Genomic DNA, 9617 nt, shown 5'->3' with positions numbered 1-9617 from the left:
AGATGACCCTCGAGAGAGCGACTCCCAAGGGAAAAGTAGGTGGTGGTGAGGCAAATGGTAAAACCAATGTTGGGCATTGCTGGAGGAGTTTTATTCAAAGCAAACTGTCAAGGGGGTCCCATAAATCACCCGACCGCGTAAGGAACGCAAAATCCGGGAACATAACATCGGTATAACGGAAACTAGGGCGGCAAGAGTGGAACAAAACACCAGGCATAAGGCCGAGTCTTCCACCCTTTAGCAAGTATATAGATGCATTAATAATATAAGAGATATTGTGATATCCCAACATAATCCTGTCCACCATGGAGCAATCTTCAACTTCACCTGCAACTAACAACGCTATAAGAGGGGCTGAGCAAAGCGGTAACATAGCCAAGCAACGGTTTGCTAGGAAGGGTGACAAGGTTAGAGGCTGACATGGAAATTTGGGATGGCTTGATAAATAGGTGATAGGTAGCACAACATAGCGATAGAACGAAGCAACTAGCATAGCAATGATAGTAGTGAGATCCAGGGTAGCGGTCATCTTGCCTGAAATCCCGCAAGGAAGAAGAACGAGTCCATGAAGAAGACGAACGGATGAAGTCGAACGAATCCTCACAAACGCAACGTTACCGGAACTAAGAAGCAACACCGGAAAGAAACAAACAACATGGTAAATGCACAAGCATGAACATGGCATGATGCACAAACAAGTATGATGCATGTCCGGTTTAATGAGGCATGGCATGGCAAAATGCAACAAACAACACTACAATTTAAGTGGAGCTCAATATGCAACGAGTTGCATATTGACAAAACACCACATGCGATTATTTAGTTTGATCTCGTTATAAGCTACTCAACAATATTAAATGTTGTTAAACGTGGCAAGAGGTGAAGCATAATGAAACTAACTATCTAGACAATTTTAAATGAGGCCGGAAACAACAAACGATAATTCCGGAAAATCCCCATATGTCATTTAGCAATTTGATACTGTTCTGCCCTATATACAATTTTAATGTTGTTAAATAGCAAAATAAAGTGCAGCAAGTTAATCTATGCATTTTCCACCCCATTTACATATAAAGTTTATTCAAAACCGAGCTACGGTTATTTAGTTATGAAATAAATCATTTTAATATGGCATTTGAGCAAATTTAAACAAACAACATGTTTAAACATTTTTAACAGGGATGAAAGTTGCATATTGTGAAACTAGATACAATTCCAGGCATTTTACATATATTGTTTGTTTAATTTGGATGCATGCATGATTAGTTATTAACAATACAAAATAGTGGCAATTCTGTAAATAAGAATGTATTGGAAAATGCTAAAATACTTAGACTGGGAAAAAATATGCACGGGCCGGATTGCAGCAACCTGCAGCGGCCCAGGAAGATTTGGCCCGAGTGAGCGCTGAGTGTGTGTGTGCGCGTGCAACAGTACAGGAAAACAGAGCAAAAATGGGGCCGGCTGGGATTTGATCCCACGACCTCCTGCGTAGGGGAGAAGAGCGCTGACCAGCTGGCCTGGCTGAGTGTTTGTGATAAGGAAGGGGCATAGTTCTTTTGAACAAGCAGAGGCTCGGTCTTGGAACCGCCATGAACGCACAGCAACTTGCCGGCGACGACGACGAGCAAAGCAGCGGCTACAGGTGCAGCGGATCATCGGCGGGGGTGCGGAAATGTGCGAGGGTGCGCGCTTGTGAGCGAAGGCTGCTTCCGAGGGGTGGCGTGCGTGCAGGCACTTGTGCACGAGCAGGAGCTCGTCTCGGACATGGGGAAGACGACGACCGAAGCCGCGCGGGTGGTGTTCCGCGGCTGCTGCGCGTGCAGCGCTTCGGTCTTGCGTGTGCGAGCGCGAACAAAGAGGGTTGAGCGCGTGCGGGAGTGTGCAGGGGCAGCGAGGTGAGTTCCAGAAACTCAGCCATGGCGGATATGGAGTTTGGCGGCTCGAAGACGACTACGGTGACGGATTGAACAAGAGAGGGGCTGGGAGGAGCGTATGCTCACCGAGGGGGTGCTGCTGGAGTTGTACGAGGTCGTCGGAGACCGAAGACGGCGAGAAGGCGCGCTGATCGGGGCGGCGATGGATTAGCCGGAGGAAGAAGACGACGTAGAGGACGTCGTGGAAGGAGTTACGGGACCCTGCGGACGTGTGCGTAGTCGAGGAAGACTACGGCGAGGCACGCGAGGCTCCGGGCGAAGAAGACGGCAGCTGCTTGTCGGATCACGCCGGAGAGGAGCTCGGTCTCCTGAAGAAGAGGATGCAGGGGAAGACGACGGCAACGTTGACGTGGACGACGGCATGGAGGCGATCCAGTTCAACCACCCATCAGAATCGGTCGAGGACGGAGACGGGGTGCAGGAGGACATGTCGAAGACGAGCTTGAGGCCCTCCGGCCGTGAGAACGACGATGGACGTCGACAGGTTTATCTCCCTGCTCTCGGTGCATCTGATTTGTGGAAGAAGCAGAGGGAAGGGAAAGAGGTGGCGGCGCCGAGAGGGGAAGAGGGGAACCCTAGGGCGCGGGGCTGCGGCTTTATAGGGTGGGCGCGGGCGCCGTGGTGGCCATGTGCGGGCGGCCCTGGAGGTTTTACTGTGAGAGAGAGGGTGCGTGAGGTGGAAGAAAAAGGAGGGGGAAGAGAGAATGACAGGTGGGTCCGGGGAAGGGGTAAACAGTTGCCCGCGTGGGAATTTTACCGGGGATGGAGTTGGCTGCGGGTCTGCTGGGCTGCAGGTGGCCTAGGGCGCGGCCCAGGTAAGTGGGCTCTGCCCAGTTCTTCCCTCCTCTGTTTATTTTCTTTAAGAAAATAGACAGAATTACAAGGAAAATGATCCGTGGTTTGGGAAGGAAAATCTCATAGATAAATATATATATAAGGAGTCCTGGATTTATGCAGTATTTGAATAACTTGACTTGGCAATTTTTAGAGGTAGAAAAATAAATCAAGTTTGAATTAAATTCAAACTTGCTCCATTTTTGAACCCAACCAAATCAACTCCAAATGAGATAAAATTTGACATAGAGGTGTAAGGCATTGAGTAAGGTCACCAGGAAATGAATGAACATTAATGGAGGAGGGAATAATGTCACTTGCAAAAACATGAAGGAAGAAGGAAGGGAGAGGTGATGATACATGGGCATATGGCTTGAGAAAGATAGCAAGGGCTGATGCACACACAACATGAAGAATGCAACCCACATGATGAGCATGATGAAATGCAAAATGACAAGGGTACAATGCAACATAACAAGTGCAATGAGCATGGTGCAAGAAGCAAATATATGACAAGGCTCTCAACATAATCATGGCATAACATATATGAATGAAATATGCAAAACAATTATGATAATGCAACAAACATAATGAACACACGTCAACAACTAAAATAAATGGAAGGACAACTAAAGCGTCGGTCTCGGGGCGTTACAACACTCCACCACTATGAGAGGATCTCGTCCCGAGATCTAAGATGGCACCGGAGGGAAAAGAAAGAGGAAGATAAGAGGTAAAACTAAGTTGCTTCTTCGACCAACGAGTGAAACCATGAACCTAGAGAGGTTGAGCAAAATGAAAGAAAGAAAACAACGAAGATGAACAAAGTTGAAAACACTTGTTAGAAAAGAGGCACAAGGGATACGATGAGAACCAAGAGGTTTAGTGATAAGATAGATATTGAAACCACTCCGTTTAAAACTAGATAGAGAAGGAATAAGATTGATATAATTTGGGCAGCACTCCGACTGAAAGAAGAAGGAAAACTTGATAAGATGAAAAGTACTTGAAGAGATGACACAACTTTCCGGTTAAATGGATAAACATGAAAAGAACACGATCCTAACAATTCGAGATGATGAGTGAAAAGAGCAACATCACAATGCCTCCGAAAGAAAGAATAGAAGATAGATCATTGGAATAACAGAATGTAGGAGAAAATGCCAACTTCTACCACAAATGAGCTTGGAAAGCATCCTTCCAAGAAGGTTAAAACAGAGTTGTTGGAAAACCAACAACGAAACGAATACGCTTGTAGTGGGCTTAAGGAAAAACTTCTTAAAATTGAGGCGAAATTCTGCCACTACAGAAACAAATAATATAATTGATAACACCAATGAGATGGAAAACTTCTTCCACCAAGATGATAGAGAGATAACTTGGAGCATTGATAATCACCACAATAACAACATTCCTTAGGGAAGGCTTTAGGTGAAATATGACACAAGATAACTCCAATGAAGAGATTAATGGATTTAAAATACCTCATTCTTGACAACATGTGAATCACGAAACATGAATGGAAATTATCAAGAATGACATATCACCATCTCAAAACATAAGGTAGAAAGAATTGCACTTCGAAATGCAAGATGAAGAATACTTGAGCTCCTCAAAAATAAAATATGTGTTGAGCACCATGTTTATTTTAGAGTATAGCTTGACGGATCATAACTTCAAGAGAAATCTTGAAGAACAATTGAAGAATGAAAAGAATCCTTGATGAACCATCATGTAGAGCCTCCATGAAGAACTCCGGTAATAAAAGGATGATGAAAAGAAAAAGAAGTTGGAAACACAAGGTGAAGCCTTGCAATGATTTAGATGGAGCTTCGCGATGATATAACCGAGAGAAGTTGGAACTGCGAAAAGAAAAGATGATCACTAGAACCAAGAATTACTTCATCATGAGCAATCTCCGGAAGAAAAGAATTTAATCACCTCGAGGAATACAATGTCATGCAGACATCGCTCCATGGTGGGTTCAATGGAAAACCCTCCCCACCCTTCACCAGGTTGTAATCCAGAGGAAGATATCTGTTCTGAGGCGGATTGAGACGCTGCTGACCACTCCTATTTACCCCCCAAGGTGTTTGCTCTACCTTGGCATGATGATGTTAGTCATATCATGCAGATGTTGCCTTGCAGTGCCTACTTTTGACATCATATATGTCATCTGCTTAGTTTAGACATGTTCTGTAATGCCACCTATTTAGTTTCTATATCATATATGGGAATTATGCAGTCTCATGTCTTTTAGCCAGCCATAATATATGTGAAATGTGCAATGCCATCCTGTTTAACCAGGCATCATATATTTGAATGATATCTTGCCAATCCTTTTCTTCATTACATTTCCATTTGTCGAAAATGTTTGTACATTAAACTACTCTTCCTGTGAAGCAGCCATTTGGGTGGGAGATGGAAGAGTGAAAACAAGGCCTTCAGAGCAGACAGTGCTACCTGTCAAAGTAGATCTCTTGTTGGGTCTCGATAGCTCCTCAGATATGGATTCAGAGACAGATGACCAGTCCTATTCCCCCACCAAGGTGTATGCTCTAACTTGGCACGGTCATACTGCTCATATCATGCATATGGTGTCTTGCATTGCATAGTTTAGACATCATATACACAATATTCAACACCATGTTCTTAGTTCAGACATCATATCGAATGCCCCCTGTTTAGCATATAATCACATATGTGAATTAAATGATGCGATCCTAATTACTTAGATAACATGTAGGTGAATTATGTCATGCGATCCTGTTTAGTTATTCATCATATCTTTGAATTATGTTATGCTATGCTATCCAGTTTAGATAGACATCATATACGTGAAGTTATGTCATGCTATCTGTTTTAGTTAAACAAATATACATGTCAACTATTTCATGCCCTCTTTTTTCCACACAGTCTATTGCATCTGTCTCTCATACAATGTCTGTACAATTAACTATGTTTCATGTTTATCATCCATTTGAATTGGAGCAGGTGATGCCAGTATCTAGCGGACTAAAAACACGATCTTCAAATAAAACAGTGCCACCTCTTGGTGGAGATAGCACCCTAGTTGTACATGCATGAGAACCAGCCCTACCACACATAACCCAAACTCTCGCAGATTGTACCCCTACTGCGATGGACAGAGAACCAGCTTCACCCAATCTAACCCCAACCCCAGCAGATAGTAACCCAGTTCCTGTTGACACATCACCATCTCCACCATAGAGCTCCCAAACAAGAGCATTTTGTAAGGCAGCTCCAGTGCCCAATGTTGGGAAACGTTGCAGAAAATAAATTTTTTCTACGCTTCACCAAGATCAATCTATGAGTTCATCTAGCAACGAGAGAGGAGTGCATCTACATACCCTTGTAGATCGCGAGCGGAAGCATTCAAGAGAACGGGGTTGAGGGAGTCGTACTCGTCGTGATCCAAATCACTGACGATCCTAGTGCTGAACGGACAGCACCTCCGCGTTCAACACACGTACGGTTGGGGAAGGCATCTCCTCTTTCTTGATCCAGCAAGGGGGAAGGAGAGGTTGATGGAGATCCAGCAGCACGACGGCGTGGTGGTGGATGCAGCAGCGATCTCGGCAGGGCTTCGCCAAGCTTCAACGAGAGGGAGAGGTGGTGCGTGGGGAGAGGGAGGCGCCAAGAGCATGGGTGCGGCTGCCCTCCCTACCCCCTCTTTATATAGGGCCCCTGGGGGAGGCGCCGGCCCTAGGAGATGCAATCTCCAAGGGGGGGCGGCAGCCAGGGGGGAAACTTGCCCCCCAAGCTAGGTGGAGGCGCCCCCACCCCTAGGGTTTCCAACCCTAGGCGCAGGGGGGCCCAAGGGGGGGGGGGGGCGCACCAGCCCACCAGGGGCTGGTTCCCCTCCCACTTCAGCCCATGGGCCCCTCCGGGATAGGTGGCCCCACCTGGTGGACCCCTGGGACCCTTCCGGTGGTCCCGGTACAATACCGGTGACCCCCAAAACTTTCCCGATGGCCGAAACCTAACTTCCTATATATAATTCTTCACCTCCGGACCATTTCGGAACTCCTCGTGATGTCCGAGATCTCATCCGGGACTCCGAACAACTTTCGGGTTACTGCATACTAATATCTCTACAACCCTAGCGTCACCGAACCTTAAGTGTGTAGACCCTACGGGTTCGGGAGACACGCAGACATGACCGAGACGACTCTCCGGTCAATAACCAACAGCGGGATCTGGATACCCATGTTGGCTCCCACATGCTCCTCGATGATCTCACCGGATGAACCACGATGTCGAGGATTCAAGTAACCCCATATACAATTCCCTTTGTCAATCGGTACGTTACTTGCCCGAGATTCGATCATCGGTATCCCAATACCTCATTTAATCTCGTTACCGGCAAGTCACTTTACTCATACCGTAATGCATGATCCCGTGACCAGACACTTGGTCACATTGAGCTCATTATGATGATGCATTACCGAGTGGGCCCAGAGATACCTCTCCGTCATACGGAGTGACAAATCCCAGTCTCGATTCGTGCCAACCCAACAGACACTTTCGGAGATACCCGTAGTGCACCTTTATAGTCACCCAGTTACGTTGTGACGTTTGGCACACCCAAAGCACTCCTACGGTATCCAGGAGTTGCACAATCTCATGGTCTAAGGAAATGATACTTGACATTTGGAAAAGCTCTAGCAAAACAAACTACACGATCTTTGTGCTACGCTTAGGATTGGGTCTTGTCCATCACATCATTCTCCTAATGATGTGATCCCGTTATCAATGACATCCAATGTCCATAGTCAGGAAACCATGACTATCTGTTGATCAACGAGCTAGTCAACTAGAGGCTCACTAGGGACATGTTGTGGTCTATGTATTCACACGTGTATTACGATTTCCGGATAACACAATTATAGCATGAATAACAGACAATTATCATGAACAAAGAAATATAATAATAACCATTTTATTATTGCCTCTAGGGCATATTTCCAATAGTCTCCCACTTGCACTAGAGTCAATAGTCTAGTTACATTGTGATGAATCGAACACCCATAGAGTTCTGGTGTTGATCATGTTTTGCTCTAGGGAGAGGTTTAGTCAACAGATCTGCTACATTCAGGTCCGTATGTACTTTACAAATATCTATGTCTCCATCTTGAAAATTTTCACGAATGGAGTTGAAGCGACGCTTGATGTGCCTGGTCTTCTTGTGAAACCTGGGCTCCTTGGCAAGTGCAATAGCTCTAGTGTTGTCACAGAAGAGTGCGATCGGCCCCGATGCATAGGGTATGACTCCTAGGTCGGTGATGAACTCCTTCACCCAGATTGCTTCATGCGCTGCCTCCGAGGCTGGCATGTACTCTACTTCACATGTAGATCCCGCCACGATGCTTTGCTTGCAACTGCACCAGCTTATCGCCCCACCATTCAAAATATACACGTATCCGGTTTGTGACTTAGAGTCATCCAGATCTGTGTCGAAGCTAGCATCAACGTAACCCTTTACGATGAGCTCTTCGTCACCTCCAAAAACGAGAAACATATCCTTAGTCCTCTTCAGGTACTTCAGGATATTCTTGACCACTGTCCAGTGTTCCTTGCCGGGATTACTTTGGTACTTTCCTACCAAACTTACGGCAAGGCTTACATCAGGTCTGGTACACAACATGGCATACATAATAGACCCTATGGCTGAGGCACAGGGGATGACGCTCATCTCTTCTATATATTCTGCCGTGGTCGGGCATTGAGCCGAGCTCAATCTCACACCTTGCAATACAGGCAAGAACCCTTTCTTGGACTGATCCATATTGAACTTCTTCAATATCTTATCAAGGTATGTGCTTTATGAAAGACCTATGAGGCGTCTTGATCTATCCCTATAGATCTTGATGCCTAATATGTAAGCAGCTTCTCCAATGTCCTTCATTGAAAAACACTTATTCAAGTAGGCCATAATGTTGTCCAAAAGTTCTATATCATTTCCCATCAAAAGTATGTCATCTACATATAATATGAGAAATACTACAGAGCTCCCACTCACTTTCTTGTAAACGCAGGCTTCTCCATAAGTCTCCATAAACCCAAACGCTTTGATCATCTCATCAAAGCGAATGTTCCAACTCCGAGATGCTTGCACCAGCCCATAAATGCATCGCTGGAGCTTGCATACCTTGTTAGCATTCTCGGGATCGACAAAACCTTCCGGCTGCATCATATACAGTTCTTCCTTAAGGTAGCCGTTAAGGAATGCCGTTTTGTCGTCCATTTGCCATATCTCATAATCATAGTATGCGGCAATTGCTAACATGATTCAGACGGACTTCAGCTTCGCTACGGGAGAGAAAGTCTCATCGTAGTCAACCCCTTTAACTTGCCGATAACCCTTAGCGACAAGTCGAGCTTTATAGATGGTAACATTACCATCCGCGTCCGTCTTCTTCTTAAAGATCCATTTATTTTCTATCGCTCGCCGATCATCAGGCAAGTCTGTCAAAGTCCATACTTTGTTCTCGTACATGGATTCTATCTCGGATTGCATGGCTTCAAGCCATTTGTTGGAATCTGGGCCCGCCATCGCTTCTTCATAGTTTGAAGGTTCACCGTTGTCTAACAACATGATTTCCAGGACAGGGTTGCCATACCACTCTGGTGTGGAACGTGTCCTTGTAGACCTACGAAGTTCAGTAGTAACTTGATCCGAAGTACCTTGATCATCATCATTAACTTCCTCTTCAGTTGGTGCTGGCACCACAGGAACATCTTCCTGAGCTGCGCTACCTAACGGTTCAAGAGGTAGTACTTCATCAAGTTCCACTTTCCTCCCACTTACTTCTCTCGAGAGAA

This window comes from Triticum dicoccoides, chromosome 3B (genome assembly GCF_002162155.2).
Source record: "Triticum dicoccoides isolate Atlit2015 ecotype Zavitan chromosome 3B, WEW_v2.0, whole genome shotgun sequence".
NCBI classification, from domain to species: domain Eukaryota; kingdom Viridiplantae; phylum Streptophyta; class Magnoliopsida; order Poales; family Poaceae; genus Triticum; species Triticum dicoccoides.
Note: the sequence above shows the minus strand (reverse complement) of the source record.